Consider the following 18,164-nt stretch of genomic DNA (forward strand, 5'->3'; position numbering starts at 1 on the left):
GGTGATAAGACTCAGGTGATAGTTAACATATATTTTCAACACAATCTTACACTAAATGCAACATTATCTAAACTCCAAGTTAGATTTCATTGGCTCACAAGGAGAATATATCCTTTGAATTCATATTTAAGCATGAGACTGTATTATTTAATCAACTGGTGAGCAACAATGAAGTTGGGAATGGAACCCTAGACCCTAGGTCACGATTTTTAGTTTGAAGATCAACTTGACAATAATTACCAAGTCTGACCAACTAGCCATTGTAAACCTTGTGGAGATAAAGATAATACCTAACGTATTTGGCCTCTAGCAAATTGTTGAGACAAAAAGCTAAGAGTTTTATTTTTCCCCCTAAGTGGAATTCATATTCTATTCCCGGGTTTATTCTGTGTCTACACAACAAAGCACCTACTACAGCCTCCTAGACAGTTACATACTGTTTCTACAAGGGCTGAAAGATTTTTCCAAGCTGGCCCAGGAAAAACAATGGTACCAGAACTGTGATTCTTAATTAAAGGGAAAGGAATGAGGTAAGCACTATGGCTATCCAGGCTCTCTGGCCCGAAAGCAATTTTCAGACCACGAGACAGAGAAGGGAAATCCAAAAGCAGATCCTAGTAATCTGCTGAGTGGAGGGAAAAGATAATAGCTCGGGAAGAATGTAGCAGCTAGAACTTGTGGACCAGGATACCAGGGAGAAGGGAGCTACACAGAGAAAGAGCTCCAAAAGTCGAATCAGGAGTCCCTCGAATATGAATCTGCATATATTTAGGGTGAAAATCCACAAGGCTGGGCAAAGAACAGTCATTAAGGAAAGAAAAATTATTTTTGGTAACCATAGGCTAAAAAATTCCCAGAGCTCACCTATGCCTGGGCCTTACTCAGGTGCCCACCAGGCAGCAATTGTTCATTGGGTACATACCGCATTCCTTACAGAGTCACCAGAAGGGCTGCATCTTAGCAGAGGGGATAAACCAGCCTTAAAAATTCGGCTCTTTTAGACCCATGCCATAATTGTTTTAAAGAACTTGAAAAGATCAAACAGATGTACAAGTAACTTAGCCGCTTACTACAACAAAGTTCAATATTCTTTAAAGAAAAAAAAAAGCACTCAATAGTATAAAATACAATTAAAAATTACTAGATGTATGGACAAACTGAAAAGTGCAACCAAGAACCAAGGTAAAAATCTATCAATAGAAACAGATCCAAAATAACATGATGAGCAGAAAAAGACGTTAAAAAGTTACGACAAATGTTAGAACTATGTTCAAGGATTTAAAGGAAAACATGAATATTATGATTGGAACAGAAGATGTAAATAAAAGACCAAGTGGAACTTTTAGAGATTTTAAAAATACGTATCTGAAATTAAAATTTTACTGAAGAGATGGAAGTAATAGGAGATTGGATAATGTAGAAGACATGGTCAGTAAACGTGAAGGCATAGCAATACAGTCTATGCAAAATGAACTACAGAGGAAAAAATATTGAAAAAAATGAATTAAGCCTCAGTAAGCTGGGAAACAATATCAAGCAGTCTAACACAGTGATAACTGGAGTCCTAGAAGAATAAGAGACCAGAATATAATAATATAGTAAGAGAGACAGAAAAACATTGAAGGAATAACGGCTATATTTTTTTCAAAATTTGAAAAAACAAAAAACTCGGATATCTAAGAAGCTGAAAGAAAACCCAAATTAGGATAAACATGAAAAAAATTATATCAAATTATGTCATCAACAAATTGCTGAAAACCAATGACAATGAGAAAATCCTAAAAGCGTCCAGAGAAAAAAGACAGAGTATGTATTGAGGAACAAATGTAAGAATTGTCATTTGTCTTGTCAGAGACTGTGTAAGCCAGAAGAATCGATTAACACTTTTGAAGTGATTTGTGGTTTTTTTGTTTTTTTGTTTTTTTGCGGTATGTGGGCCTCTCACTGTTGTGGCCTCTCCCATTACAGAGCACAGGCTCCGGACGCGCAGGCTCAGTGGCCATGGCTCACACGGGCCGTGTCCCCTTCATCGGCAGGCAGACTCTCAACCACTGCGCCACCCGGGAAGCCCCATGATTTGTTTTTTTTTAAAAATAAATGTATTTATTTATTTTTGGCTACGTTGGGTCTTTGTTGCTGTGTACAGGCTTTCTTTAGTTGCAGCGAGCCAGAGCTACTCTTTGTTGCCGTGCGCAGGCTTGTCATTGCAGTGGCTTCTCTTGTTGTGGAGCACGGGCTCTAGGCGCGTGGGCTCAGTAGTTGTGGCACATGGGCTTTGTTGCTCCGCGGCATGTGGGATCTTCTGGACAGGGCTCGAACCCGTGTCCCCTGCATTGGCAGGCGGATTCTTAACCACTGTGCCACCAGGGAAGCCCCGAAGTGATTTTTTTTAAGCTTCATCTTATAATGTTATACTCTGGAAAAATATCTTTCAATACTAAGATGAAATAAAGATGTTTCAGGCGAACAAAATCTGAGTGAACTTAACACACAAAATGAGACATGTTAAAGGAACTTCTTTAGGCAGAATGAAAATGATTCCAGATCAAAATCTCTACAAAAAGGAATGAATAACACCAGAGATGATAAATTTGTGAGTAAATATATAATAAATTTGTGTTATGTTTTATTTTATATAAAAGATAACTGTTCAAAGCAAAAATAATAGTAATGTATTATGGAGTTTATAACATTTAGAAATAAGTGATTATTTAGAAATAATAAACAATAGTACAAATGATGAGAGAAAAAAGAAATATACTACTGTGAATTTCTTAAATTATGGTATAAGATTATTTAAAAGTATACTGGAATAAGTTGAAGATAAGTATTCTAAGCCCTAGAGCAACCAAGAGAAAAAAATTTCAAGAGATATAACTAATAATATAAATAAATTAAATTCTAAAACACACAATTCAAATGCAGAAAAAAATGTAATAATAACTAAACAACAGGTCTTCCCTGGTGGCCTGTGGGAAGATCCCACATGCCGCAGAGCGGCTGGGCCCGTGAGCCGTGGCCGCTGAGCCTGCGCGTCCAGAGCCTGTGCTCCACAACGGGAGAGGCCACAAGAGTGAGAGGCCCGTGTACCGCAAAATAAATAAATAAATAAACAACAGATGAAATCAATAGAAAGCAAATAATAATATGGTAGATTTCTGTCAAACTATATAAGATATTACCTTACATGTAAGTAGAGATCTAATTAACTGCAAAGTTCCCCAGCCAATTAAAAGACATAGGTTGACAGGCTAGACAAAAAAAAAAAAAAAAAGGGAGATGCAACATATGCCGTCTACAAGAAACCCACTTTAAACATAAAGACACAGATAGGTTAAAATTAAAAGGATAGGAAAAAAGGGATCATGCTAACACTAAGGAAATGAAAGTCAAAATATTAATATCACTCAAGGCAGATTTCAGAAGAAACTAGGGACAAAAAGGGACATATTGTAGGAATATAAGGATCAAATTGTTAAGAAATAATTGTAAATGTGTATTTGCCCAATAATAGGGCTTCTAAATATATGAATAAAAACCTTACAGAACAGTAAGAAAGTAGACAAATCCACAAATACAGTTGGACATTTCAACACCTTTCTCTCAGTAATAGAATAAGTAGACAGATAAGCGGTAAGGACATAAACTTGAAAAACACGATCACCCATCTTGTATAATTGACAGTAATGGCACACTCCACCAAACGACAGCAGAGAACATATTCTTTTCACACACAACACTTATCAAGATAGAGCATATGCTGGGTCATAAAGAGCCTCAAGAAATTTATAAGAATTAAAATCATGGAAAGTATATTCTCTGATCACAACAGAATTAAAGTACAACAAAAGAAATATATCCAGAAAAACTGGAAATTAAAATTATACTCCTAAATAACCCATGCATCAAAGAAGAATCACAAGGAACATTAGAAAAAATATACTAAATTAAGTGAAAAATATTTTAATGGGATCAAAATTTGTGGGATTCAGCTAAAGACGTACTTAGAAATATATAGCTTTAAATACTTATATTAGAGAAAACAAAAGCCAAAAATCAATGATGTAAATTTCCTCCTTAAGAAACTACAAGAAGAGCAAAGTAAACCCAAAGGAAGTTCACTCTCATTATTTTCATTTAATTTTGAACTGGAAGTCCCAGCCAGAGCATAAGGAAGGAAGGAAGGAAGGAAGGAAGGAAGGAAGGAAGGAAGGAAGGAAGGAAGGAAGGGAAGAAAGGAAGGGAGGGAGGGAGATTTAGAAATAGAGAGAGGAAGTAAAAATGTCTTATTTGCAGGTTGACATAATGTTATACACATAAAACATAAAGAATTACAAAAATACTGTTAGAACTAACGAATAAGTTTACTCAGCTAGTAGAATACAACATCAATATTGAAAAATCAATTTGATTTTGTACTAACAATGAAGAACTGGGGGAAAAAATTAAAGCCACAGCACTGTTTTCAATAGCATCCAAAAGCATATAATAATTAGGGATAATTTAATAATTACATGCAAGTTCTATACAATTAAAGCTACAAAACATTGATGAGGGAAATTAAAGAAAGCCTAAATAAATGTAGTTACGCCTGTGAACTAGAAGACTATTTTATTAGGATATCAATGCTCCCCAAATAACTCTATAGATCTAACGCAATCCAAGTCAAAATTGCAGCAGGCTAGTTTGTAGACATTGACAAAGTGATTTCAAAAGTTCTAAGCTGATTTTAAGACTTTGGGTAAAGCTAAAATATCAAAAGACAGGGTGGTATTGACATAACAATAGAAATCTATGTGAATAGAGAAGAGTTGAGAAATAAACCTGAGAATATATGATCAACTGACTTTCCAAAAGGCACCAAGGCAATTCATTGAAGAAAAGAAGAGCCTTACAAAAATTGGCTTTAGAACAACTGGATATCCATACTGGGGGTAAAAAAGGAATTTTTACCCTTATCTAAAACATTCCAAGAATTTATTTGAAATTGATCTATAAACTAAAATTTTAAATCTTATTGAAGAATATATAGGAGAAAATATCTGTGTCCTTGGGATAGGCAATGATTTTTTTTTTAATTTTTATTGGAGTTGATTGACAATGTTGCGTTAGTTTCTGCTGTATAGCAAAGTGAATTAATTATACATATACATATATCCACTCTTTTTAAAATTCTTTCCTATATAGATCATTACAGCGTAATGAGTAGAGTTCCCTGTGCTATACAGTAGGTCCTTATTAGTTATCTGTTTTATATATAGTAGTGTGTATTTGTCAACTCCAATCTCCCAATTTATCCCTCCCCTCCTTTCCCCTGGTACATCTGTGTACATCTGTAACTCTATTTCCAATGAGCTTTTAGCCAAGCAGAAAAAGCACAAACAAAAGAGAAAAATTATAAATTGAATATAATCAAAATTTAAAACTTCTGTTCTTATAAAGCGCTTGTTCATAAAATGGAAAGGTACATCATAGTTTGGGAGTAAATATTCATAACACATGTATCTGACAAAGAATCTGTGTCCAGAATATATAAAGAACTCTGACAAACCAATAATAAGAAAAACAACCCAATTAAAACATGAGCATAGGGGTTGAGCAAATATATTATAAAAGTAGATATATGAATGTTCAACAAACACTTTAAAAGATGTTCAACATCATTAGTCATTAGGGAAATTCAAATTAAAGCCACAATGAGATACCATTACAAATCCAGCAGAACGTCTAAAATTAAAAATCAGACAATACTGGGCTTCCCTGGTGGTGCAGTGGTTGAGAGTCCACCTGCCGATGCAGGGGACACGGGTTCGTGCCCCGGTCCGGGAAGATCCCACATGCTGCGGAGCTGCTGGGCCCGTGAGCCATGGCCTCTGAGCCTGCGCGTCTGGAGCCTGTACTCCGCAGCGGGAGAGGCCACAGCGGTGAGAGGCCGGCGTATCGCGCAAAAAAAAAAAAAAAAAAAAATCAGACAATAGCAAATATTGGCAAGGATGTGGAGCATTTGAAACTCTCATATATTGCTGATGGTAAATTAAATGGTTCTGCCACTTTTAGAAACAGTTTGCCTATTTCTTACAAAATTAGACATATACTTATGATGCAGCCCACACTTCCAATCTTAAGTGTTTACCCCAATGAAAATGGACGTCCACATAAAAACTTGTACATGGATGTTCATAACAGCTTTATTATGAAAAAAATAGCCCAAAACTGGAAACCACCCAACTGTTCAAAATAGGTGAACAGATAAACCAATTATAATATATCCACAAAATGGATACAACTCAGTGAAAAAGGAAAAGAAGGAGAGAGGAAAGGAATGAACGATCAATACATGCAACAGCATGGATGAATCTCAAAAATATACTAAGCAAAAGGAGTCAAAGCCCAAAGAATGCATATCAGTGATTCCGGACCCATGAAGTTCTAGAAAAGCAAAACTAATTTACGGTGACAGAAAGCAGATCATTGGCTGCTTGTGTTGCAAACAGGCAAAAGGGAAATTTTCAGGGTGACGAAAATGTTCTATGTCATGATTGTGGTGGTTACGTGACTACAAATTCATCAAAACTCTTGAAATGTGTGCTGCAAAGGGTGCTTTTTTTGCACATAAATTATACTTCAATAAAGTTAACTTTTAAAATACACGTAAAGCACTGAGCCCCGCTCAGTAAATGCTTGGGAAACGCTAGGAATGAGGAAGGGCATGGGGGGAGGGGAATGAGGAGGATAGAAGGAGAAAAAGAAGAGGAAGTTATTATTGTTGTTAAATTTAAATATTTATTTAACAAAACACTTATTTAATAGCAACTTAATAACAATATCAAATTGTTATTATTGTTCAGACTTTGGTTTGCTCTCAGAGTTCATAAACAATCCAGGGAAAGACATGTCTAATATAACGCAGATACACATAACTAGTGCTGCAAATCAGGGACTCTTTCCTGAGGTTTCCTTGGAAATTTAAGTTTTCATAGATTTTCAAGTTCAAGAAAAAAATGGTTAATAAATCAGGAAAACAGAGAACGCTCTTGGAATTCTCCTTTGAAAATAGCTCAACAATCAACAGAAAGATGAGACTGTTTTGAGGAATCGCTTGGCCTCAAGTTGAAGGCAGGAACAGGAAACGCTGACAGTGGAAAGACAGGCTAAGGTGGAAATTTCCAGTTACTGTGGCAGGAGCACTTAGGAGATAAATGACCAAGTTCGGATCACTCCCTCTGGCCTGCACCTCTTGCCATTTTTGTGGCCGTGTGTGTTCCTGGCGGTTAACAGGGAGGCATTCTTGAAAATGAAATCATTATGAATAAGTTTATCACATATTTACTTTACATAAATCTTATGAGTGATGTTCCAAGAAACAATAAATTTTGAAAGCAAAGTAAGTCCTTCAGTTGGCAACTTTGCATAGTGCTATCAACCCAGATAGGAGATCCAAATTTTAATTTTCACCAATCTTCACCAGCATTTCCCAGTGTTTGAACATCTGCTATGAGTTGCAATTCCTTGAAAATGCTGCAATTTAATATTTCTTATTGGTAAAACATTTTAAGGTCTTGATAACAGTGAGTAAAGAGTATCAAGAACATTGGAAGTGTTTTAAGAATAACTTATGCTCGTGGGGATCGTGAGAATCCCCAGAAATTGAGATTTCTCGTCCTCAAATCCCAAAGATTAACATCTGTTAGGAATTTGGAAAAAAAACACAAATAACAGTTATGGAGAGGACTGTGAAATGATTGATGCTGTCTGGGTGGCATTTGAGCAAAGCATCGGGGGATGAGCCTGGAATCCAACAGGACACAGATGTTTGTGTTAAGAGCCAGTAGGTGGAAATGGGCTGGGACCAGCAGAAGTGCCCACTGCCCAGCTGGGCCAGGCAAGTGTGTAGAAGGGGTGGGCTGAGGGCTGCCGACTCAGCGTCCAAGCAAGGTGGTGCTATTCGTCAGCCACTCCAGCAAGCTGCTGCCCATGAGGAGTGCAGATGACAAAATGGGATGCTCTGAACTTGAGCAGGCAGGGCTCAGCCATGGGGAGCCTTTGGCAGATGGCCGGAGAGCCCCACCCCTGGCTCTGGAGTCAAGGTCCTTTTCACTGGGATGTCGAGAGCTCCCAGGTGGAAGCTCAGCACCGCTGCTGGCCTTCTGTTTCTCTGCTTGGACACTGCACCCCCAGTTTATTGGCTATGGCATTTGGAGCCAGTCCCCCTTGTATGTCCCAGGTCCAGGTTCTGGGTCTTAGAGAGCCCACCCCCTGCTGGATTCTACGACCTGGGACCCAAGTCCAACCTCCTTCTAATCAATCCCCTCAGGGACTCAAGTCCTGAACCGCGTGGCCACCAAGCACCTGGTCCTGCAGGTGGTCCTGGCCCTACTCAGGCTCCTTACCCCACCCCATCCCGTCCTCCCCAGCCATCGGGGCTGAAGGTGCCTTCCTGGACCTCTGCATGTCACAGGGCACCTCCGACACACCCACCAGCCTGTCTGATCCATCTCGTAGCAGAACCACTTGCAATGTGAATGTGGATTTCTTTCCCCCTTCTTCTATTTCAGGAAGGTGACTTGTCCCTTAGTATCTCTCTGTCTCAGTCAGAAAACAGTCTTTAGTAAGAACCGAAGTTCATTTAAGAGTTTGTGCAGGGTGTATCTTTGTGGGCACCAGGGGAGATAGTGGGAACTTCCCCTGTACTGAGAGGTTAGAGGATGTGGTTTGGCACACATTTAGGAAGAGCAAAGACCCTCATAAAACATGATAGCAGCAGCAAGAAGAGGGCAATCTCAGAGGGTATGGCTGGCAGGGCAACTAGCAAAGCTGCCCTGGGCGCACCGGCAGCGATTCCTGTGCCCGCCCGCCCCCCGCCGCCCAAGCAAGGCAAAGGGAGCAGAGACACCAGACCTGAGGGGTCAGATCACAGAGACGGAAAAAGAGGTCCCTCAACAGAAACCAGAGAGCCTCCGCAGGCCTCTGCCCAGCCCCGGAGGTGGGACACCAGGACCGGAGCCGTGCCAATGGAGGCTGCGTCCGGATGCACAGCCTCGTGCACGGCTGGCTGGCTGGCGGTGGAATATGATGGTGGCTGGTCCACGCCCACATGGGTTTGACCATGTCCAGCTCACATCCGCCCTGCTGTGTGCCGGTGCTGACTGCTCAAACGACATCTTTCTCTCACTCAGTATCTTTTAAAGAGGATTGCTTGTGTTTACCGAGATTAGTTGAAATTGTGTAATGCAGCTGAAACGACTGTATCGATTACCTGGACGATCTCATTCAGGGAAGCTTCTGATCCTATTATTAAGCATGGAGGGAATTCAAGAGGCCCCACAAAGAGGTCTGCACTTACCCTTCCTCCGGGAGGGAATCTGGTCATCTGGGGGCCAGACTCAGCCCTCAGAGTTTCCATTTCAGCCCTGATTACATACCTGAGCCCTCTGCTTCCGCAGGTAATCAAACCTCTCTCACTGTTTTGTTGAAAAAGACTTAAGGTCTGGAAAAGGAAACAACAGACCAGAGCACAAAATCAACAGCTGTGCCCTCTGCTGTGATCAGTTCTCGGAACTTTCAGATTAGACCTCTCCGTATCAGAGGAGGAATTCTGAAGAAATAATAAATAAATAAGCATCACCAGCTCCTTTTGAAGAAGGGCAGCCTGCAGGTCATGCAAATATTACCAAGGACTGTAATTTTGAAAATCTTGCCTGTGCGAACTAGCTGTCTTGAGAATGCTGACTTTGTTTCTAAAGATCTAGTTGCCTTAACTCACAAAGAGCCAGAGTAAGTCAAACGGATCAGAACCCTATGGTCCTTCCCTCCCATGCCCTTCACCTGCCTTTTGTCTGTAGAGAAACTTTAGCCAAAGAATAAGTTTAATCAGAGAAATGAGAAAATGCAGAAGAAAAGGAAAGCAGTCAAACAAGACAAAATAATGATAGTTTAGTCACTAAGCAGAGTCAGGGACCTTTAGTTCCTTCTCAAGGGCTATAGATGATATTCTGAGTCATGTCCTGTGAGCTGTTTTGTCGATACTGAAAACCCCACCAAGTGGGAGAAGTTAACTACACGATGACCAGACTGTAGCCATGATGTAAGCGGCCACAATTCCAAGAACTGGCCTCAAAGAAATAGGAACAGACGGACACTGGCACTGAAGACTAACTGTACTTAAAACAATCAAGACGACACTGATCAGACCACCGATGGCCAGTTTCAAGATGACTGTCAGAGCCGACTGTATTGTTTTTGCATGTGGCCCCCTCCCTCTGCTGATACACCCCTGAAACTCCCTTTTAAAAGCTCTTGCTCACTGATCAGCAGAGGGGAGTCAGCCTTTAGACATGAGTCCACCCTCCCCCCAGGTTGCCAGCCTCTGGAATAAAGCAAATTTTCCTTTTCACCAACCTTACCTCTCGAGTGTTGGCTTTTAGGAGGCAAGCAGCCAGACCCCCACTTTTGGTAACATTAGTACCTAGGCTAGAAATTATTTACATTTTAATTGCAGAATTTACTCTCTCTAAAATATCGAAGCGTTTTGCTATTTTATCTTCAAGGTGAAAGTAGGTCATCAGGGCAGGATTCAGTCAGTAGCTCAGTCCCTAATGACACAGAACAGAGCATCTCAGCCAGGATGCCCAACCCTGCTGGGAACAGACCGCAGGGGACAACTCCTGATCCTTAGAGTGGTGGCAGAGTAATGGCCCCCTGAAGATGCTCACCTCCTAATCCCTGGGACTTGTGAATATGTTCCCTTCCAGGGTAAAAGGGAATTTGCAGATGTGTTAAGGGTCTTGAGAGGAGGACCCTTTCCTGGAATATCTGAGTTGGGCCCAATCTAATTACAATGATGGTTATAAGAGGGAGGCAGAAGGGTCAGAGATATACAGAGAGATGTGATGGTGGAAGCAGAGGTCCAAGTCAGAGACAGGAGAGAGCCTGGATAATGCTACACTGCTGCCCTTAAAGATGAAGGAAAGGCCGTGAAGTAAGAAATGCAGACAACTTCTAGAAGCTGGAAAAGGCAAAGAAACTGAGTCTGCCTCAGAGATTTCAGAAGGAACGAGCCCTCCTAACACCTTAATCTCAGGACTTCTAACCTCCAAAACTGTAAGAGAGTGTGAGTTATTTAAAGCCACTAGGACTGTAGCTGTTTGCCACAACAGTAAGAGGAAGCTAGCACCCTGGGGAACCCTGAGCAAAGGTGCACAAAGGCGCTTCCCATGCTCACTGCATCCATGGCAGCATGAGCTGCCTTCTTCAAGTGGGGTCCCTCTCACTCCCATTTAGACACATCAGAACTGGCCTTTCCTCCATCCACCTTCAGGGTCGATTATACCTCCCCACACTTTCAATTTTTCATCCCAAATAATATATATATATTTTTTTGACAGAACCTCATTTTTTTTACATCTTTATTGGAGTATAATTGCTTTACAATGGTGTGTTAGTTTCTGCTGTATAACAAAGTGAATCAGTTATACATATACATATGTTCCCATATCTCCTTCCTCCTGCATCTCCCTACCCCCCCACCCTCCCTATCCCACCCCTCTAGGTGATCACAAAGCACCGAGCTGATCTCCCTGTGCTATGCAGCGGCTTCCCACTAGCTATCTACCTTATGTTTGGTAGTGTATATATGTCCATGCCACTCTCTCACTTTGTCACAGCTTACCCTTCCCCCTCCCCATATCCTCAAGTCCATTCTCTAGTAGGTCTGTGTCTTTATTCCCGTCTTACCACTAGGTTCTTCATGACATTTTTTTTCTTAAATTCCATATATATGTGTTAGCATACAGTACCTGTCTCTCTCTTTCTGACTTACTTCACTCTGTATGACAGACTCTATGTCCATCCACCTCATTACAAATAGCTCAGTTTCGTTTCTTTTTATGGCTGAGTAATTTTCCATTGTATATATGTGCCACATCTTCTTTATCCAGTCATCCGATGAGGAACACTTAGGTTGTTTCCATCTCCTGGCTATTGTAAATAGAGCTGCAATGAACATTTTGGTACATGACTCTTTTTGAATTATGGTTTTCTCAGGGTATATGTTCAGTAGTGGGATTGCTGGGTTGTATGGTAGTTCTATTTGTGGTTTTTTAAGGAACCTCCATACTGTTCTCCATAGTGCTGTACCAATTCACATTCCCACCAGCAGTGCAAGAGTGTTCCCTTTTCTCCACACCCTCTCCAGCATTTGTTGTCTGTAGATTTTTTGATGATGGCCATTCTGACTGGTGTGAGATGATATCTCATTGTAGTTTTGATTTACATTTCTCTAATGATTAATGATGTTGAGCATTCTTTCATGTGTTTGTTGCCAGTCTGTATATCTTCTTTGGAGAAATGTCTATTTAGATCTTCTGCCCATTTTTGGATTGGGTTTTTTGATTTTTTTGTTATTGAGCTGCATGAGCTGCTTATAAATTTTGGAGATAAATTCTTTGTCAGTTGCTTCATTTGCAAATATTTTCTCCCATTCTGAGGGTTGTCTTTTGGTCTTGTTTATGGTTTCCTTTGCTCTGCAAAAGCTTTGAAGTTTCATTAGGTCCCATTTGTTTATTTTTGTTTTAATTTCCATTTCTCTAGGAGGTGGGTCAAAAAGTATCTTGCTGTGATTTATGTCATAGAGTGTTCTGCCTATGTTTTCCTCTAAGAGTTTCATAGTTTCTAGACTTACATTTAGGTCTTTAATCCATTTTGAGCTTCTTTTTGTGTATGGTGTTTGGGAGTGATCTAATCTCATACTTATACATGTACCTGTCCAGTTTTCCCAGCACCACTTATGGAAGAGGCTGTCCTTTCTCCACTGTACATTCCTGCCTCCTTTATCAAAGATAAGATGACCAAATGTGCATGGGTTTATCTCTGGGCTTTCTATCCTGTTCCATTGATCTATCTTTCTGTTTTTGTGCCAGTACCATACTGTCTTGATTACTGTAGCTTTGTAGTATAGTCTGAAGTCAGGGAGACTGATTCCGCCAGCTCCGTTTTCCGTTCTCAAGATTGCTTTGGCTATTCGGGGTATTTTGTGTTTCCGTACAAATTGTGAATTTTTTTTGTTCTAGTTCTGTGAAAAATGCCAGTGGTAGTTTGATAGGGATTACGTTGAATCTATAGATTGCTTTGGGTAGTAGAGTCATTTTCACAATGTTGATTCTTCCAATCCAAGAACATGGTATATCTCTCCATCTATTTGTATCATCTTTAATTTCTTTCATCAGTGTCTTTTAATTTTCTGCATACAGGTCTTTTGTCTCCTTAGGTAGGTTTATTCCTAGATATTTTATTCTTTTTGTTGCAGCGGTAAATGGTATTGTTTTCTTGATTTCACTTTCAGATTTTTCATCATTAGTGTATAGGAATGCCAGAGATTTCTGTGAATGAATTTTGTATCCTGCTACTTTACCAAATTCATTGATTAGCTCTAGTAGTTTCCTGGTAGCATCTTTAGGATTCTCTATGTATTGTATCATGTCATCTGCAAACAGTGACAGCTTTACTTCTTGTTTTCCGATTTGGATTCCTTTTATTTCCTTTTTTCTCTGATTGCTGTGACTAAAACTTCCAAAACTATGTTGAATAAGAGTGCTGAGAGTGGGCCACCTTGTCTTGTTCCTGATCTTAGTGGAAACGCTTTCAGGTTTTCACCATTGAGATTGATGTTGGCTGTGGATTTGTCATATATTGCCTTTATTATGTTGAGAAAAGTTCCCTCTATGCCTACTCTCTGGAGGGTTTTTATCATAAATTGGTGTTGAATTTTGTCGAAAGATTTTTCTGCATCTATTGAAATGATCATATGGTTTTTCTCCTTCAATTTGTTTATATGGTGTATCATGTTGATTGATTTGTGTATATTGAAGAATCCTTGCATTCCTGGGATAAACCCCACTTGATCATGGTGTATGATCCTTTTAATGTGCTGTTGGATTCTGTTTGCTAGTATTTTGTTGAGGATTTTTGCATCTATGTTCATCAGTGATATTGGCCTGTAGTTTTCTTTCTTTCTGACATCCTTTTCTTGTTTTGGTATCAGGGTGATGGTGGCCTCCTAGAATGAGTTTGGGAGTGTTCCTCCCTCTGCTATATTTTGGAAGAGTTTGAGAAGGATAAATGTTAGCTCTTCTCTAAATATTTGATAGAATTCACCTGTGAAGCCATCTGGTCCTGGGCTTTTGTTTGTTGGAAGATTTTTAATCACTGTTTCAATTTCAGTGCTTGTGATTGGTCTGTTCATATTTTCTAATTCTTCCTGGTTCAGTCTTGGCAGGTTGTGCATTTCTAAGAATTTGTCCATTTCTTCCAGGTTGTCCATTTTATTGGCATAGAGTTTCTTATTGTAATCTCTCATGATCTTTTGTATTTCTGCAGTGTCAGTTGTTACTTCTTCTTTTTCATTTCTAATTCTATTGATTTGAGTCTTCTCCCTTTTTTTTCTTGAAGGGTCTGGCTAATGGTTTATCAATTTTGTTTATCTTCTCAAAGAATCAGCTTTTAGTTTTATTGATCTTTACTATCGTTTCCTTCATTTCTTTTTCATTTGTTTCTGATCTGATTTTTATGATTTCTTTCCTTCTGCTAACTTTGGGGTTTTTGTTCTTCTTTCTCTAATTGCTTTAGGTGCGAGCTTAGGTTGTTTATTCAAGATGTTTCCTGTTTCTTAAGGTAGGATTGTATTGCTATAAACTTCCCTCTTAGAACTGCTTTTGCTGCTTCCCATAGGTTTTGGGTCATCGTGTCTCCATTGTCATTTGTTTCTAGGTATTTTTTTATTTCTTCTTTGATTTTTTCAGTGATAATTTCGTTATTAAGTAGTGTATTGTTTAGCCTCCATGTGTTTGTTTTTTTTACAGATCTTTTCCTGTAATTGATATCTAGTCTCATAGCGTTGTGGTCAGAAAAGATACTTGAAAAGACCTACAGTAATGAACCGAAAACAATTAAGAAAATGGGAATAGGAACATACATATCGATAATTACCTTAAATGTAAATGACTAAATGCTCCCACCCAAAGATGCAGATTGGCTGAATGGATACAAAAACAAGACCCATATATATGCTGTCTACAAGAGACCCACTTCAGACCTAGAGACACATACAGACTGAAAGTAAGGGGATGGAAAAAGATATTCCATGCAAATGGAAACCAAAAGAAAACTGGAGTAGCAATTCTCATACCAGAAAAAATAGACTTTAAAATAAAGACTATTAGAAGAGACAAAGAAAGACACTACATAATGATAAAGGGATCGATCCAAGAAGAAGATATAACAATTGCAAATATTTATGCACCCAACATAGGAGCACCTCAATATATAAGGCAAATACTAACAGCCATAAAAGGGGAAATTGACAGTAACACATTCATAGTAGGGGACTTTAACACCCCACTTTCACCAATGGACAGATCATCCAAAATGAAAATAAATAAGGAAACACAAGCTTTAAATGATACATTAAACAAGATGGACTTAATTGATATTTATAGTATATTCCATCCAAAAACAACAGAATACACATTTTTCTCAAGTGCTCATGGAACATTCTCCAGGATAGATCATATCTTGGGTCACAAATCAAGCCTTGGTAAATTTAACAAAATTGAAATTTTACCAAACAGTATAATTTTGAAAAGCGATTAGTATTCGTCAGGCCCATGTTCCATTTGGGGCAGAAGGATAACTAAATAGAAACTAAATTTGAGGATAGTTTTAAGCGTCTGACAGATCGTATTCCAGAAATCACATGTCAGTCTGATTGGGGAAGATATCTGACCCTATCTTCCAAATGTCTGTGTAAATGAGAAGCAAACTTTGAAGAGGATGTGAACCATTATCATGAAGCCATTCATTCCTCCAAAGCGGGGGGAGACTTCTTTTTTCCAAGTTCTAGAATGGAATTTTTTAGGACTTCAGGGGATAATCAAGATGAATAGAAATAAGAAAAAGCCATCTTTTCAGACCCAAGTACCTATGTAGACATGAGTTACAGAGACAAGCAGTTTGTTCTTTTTTCTTCCCCAGGACTTCGATGACATAAGAATGTATAATAAGGGAAGGGTATTTAAAGTGGTGTGCAAACAAGAATACTTACATGCAAAAAGATAACAGAGCCCCTCAACTGTTGTTTTCCTTTTGTTTCTCTCCCCCGCCTTCCTACTATCTGATATTTCACAGCGGGATTAAAGGTTAGCATGTGCTAGGCTTGCCCATCACCAGCTAGCTTCCTTCCCACTCACCTGGCAGACATCACTAGTTGACCATGGTGCAGCCTAGGTGCAGGCTGCTCATTCTCGACCTAGTTTCTAACAAGCAAGGCTAGATGGGAACTCCGGAGGAAGTTCAGTTATTTGCCAATCCTGGATGAAACAGCCTATCTATGGAAATCACCTACTAATGCAAAAAATTGTCAAGAATATTTCATCAGTGGATATTTGCCCTCCACAGCCCTCAATATGGTAGTACTTCCAGGTCAGCATCAACCTGTAAAGAGGCAAGAAAGAAACCACCTGCAACAGGGAAGGAGGAACAGTCAGGCTTGGTCCATGGGATGCTTCCTAGTTCGGGATGCCAGGTGGAATTCCTGAGAAGCCCCAACAGGGTGGGGCTGAGAGATAAAGAGAAGGGAGGACACAGGCCACCCCTCTGGTGCAGGGAGAGCAGCGGGTGAGGGGTGGGAGGGTGTCCTGCCCACCTCCTGACCACATTCATCTTCCTCTCTGGTCCACCGGCCTCTGTGTGATGCCCTGTTCTGAAGGCTTGCGTATCACTTCAGTTGCCATGGAAACCTCTGGCCTCATCTAGCGATATCATTAGGGTTTTAGTGAGCTCCACCCTACAACTGTGGTCAGTGAGTTGTAAAGGTTAGGGGACCCAGTGCTCAGAGGCTCCACTGAGGTCATGATTTTTCATGAAGGAGTGTTTGCTTCATTGTGGTTTGGAAAGCACTGGGCTTTCAGCTGAAGGGCAGAGAGTGGATTTAACAGCATCACGTGTAGGCGAAAACCTGATTACAGGTTTCTAGAATGTGAACATCACAATACAGTCTAAAAGGCACCTCCCTGTGGCACCCCCTCCAGGCCTCAGAGAACACAATGCGGCCAAGTAACTGGCAATTAGACCTGGCAAAGGGCGAAACTAAACGACTCACCTGAAAAAGTAGACGGCACCCCAGCACATGCATGCACACTGCACCCAAGTATCTTATTTTTCTCTCCTTCATTATCTGTATCGTTAAAGTCAAAGCAGAATTTTGGGCTGGATCATTCATAGTTTCGTTGCAGTTTGCAGTAATACTTATCTAATTCATTTCTCACCTTGACAAACTAAATATCAAACTAGAGACCCAATTAAAACAGATTAAGGAATATCCCTAAGGTGAGTGCAGATACTGACAATTCAGGGACATCAGTGTTCCAGTTTTAAGCGAGAAAGCAGTTGACAAAACTATACAACATGATGCAATTTTTAGTGATTTACGTGTGTGTATAAAAGCTGAGAATTACGTAAACGAGAGGGGCTGACAATGGGCAAGATAATGAGTGCTGTTCTACATTGTATTTTCTGATTTTTTTTCTATTAAAAAAGCATTGCTTTTGTAAAAAGGAAAAATTTAAGTTCTTTAATGTTCAAAAAAATTTAATGACATTAATAAAACTGTTTACAATAACAAGCCTGTTAAACTATAATAATAGGCCAGAGAAAAGTGCTGAAACATGTTCCTGGCTTCCCTTTATTACATTGATTCTCACTGCCAGAAACAAGAGAGAAATGTGTTCCTAACAAACTCGGGAAGGCTGTGTCCTTAACTCAGTTCTTAGATGCCAGCTGGGTCATCATCCTCATCTCCGTCATCACCATATGACCTCCAGCTACCATGATTAATTCTCTTAATAACAGCACTCACCGAGCATCAACTCTCTGGCGAACACCTCATGTATTAAATCCCACCAGTTGGAGAAAACAAGCTCTTACCAGAAGCTGGTAAAGATCCTGTTGCTTTGCCCAACCCTGCTCTATCCCCAAGTAGATGAGAAACAGTTCTATTTTTTCCTATTTCTCCTACAATTTATTGTTGGTACAAAAGGGAGAAGATATAAAAATAAGAACACACAGGCTTCCCTGGTGGCACAGTGGTTGAGAGTCTGCCTGTCGATGCAGGG

This window comes from Stenella coeruleoalba (assembly GCF_951394435.1).
Source record: "Stenella coeruleoalba genome assembly, chromosome: 5".
In the NCBI taxonomy this organism is placed as follows: domain Eukaryota; kingdom Metazoa; phylum Chordata; class Mammalia; order Artiodactyla; family Delphinidae; genus Stenella; species Stenella coeruleoalba.